Below are 460 nucleotides of genomic sequence, written 5' to 3'. Positions count from 1 at the left end.
AGAGAGAGATTGAGAGAGAGAGATAAAACAACAGATGTATTTGGAAACACTCCTCTCTTATTTCTCTTCTGCTTGCAATGGCAAAATGCTGTCTCCTGGGATATCCAAGATAACTTAGCTGCTGTGATGCTAGGCTAACCTGAAAGTGAACTACTGAAATTCTGTCTCTAGAAAAGACAGATTAGTTGTCTTATTAGTTTTATACTTATAAAAGATGAATTATCACTAGGATTACTAAGAAGAATTTTGTGTTAGATCATTTTTCTCAAATCTCCACTATAGACTCATCTGCTCACCTGAGGGTTTTGAGTTTTATGGAGCAAAATTTGCCTAGAACAGGTTGTCAGCTTCTGTGGACACAGTCTACTCCCGGGAATCCCACTGGAAGAAAGAACAAATGAAGCATCTCAAGGACTGGAGGATTCTCTTCCCCCGGGGTATTCAAGGAAGACACCAGGGA

The sequence above is a fragment of the Mandrillus leucophaeus genome, unplaced genomic scaffold, assembly GCF_000951045.1.
Source record: "Mandrillus leucophaeus isolate KB7577 unplaced genomic scaffold, Mleu.le_1.0 Scaffold338, whole genome shotgun sequence".
Lineage (NCBI taxonomy): Eukaryota > Metazoa > Chordata > Mammalia > Primates > Cercopithecidae > Mandrillus > Mandrillus leucophaeus.
This window is presented reverse-complemented; position numbering follows the sequence as displayed.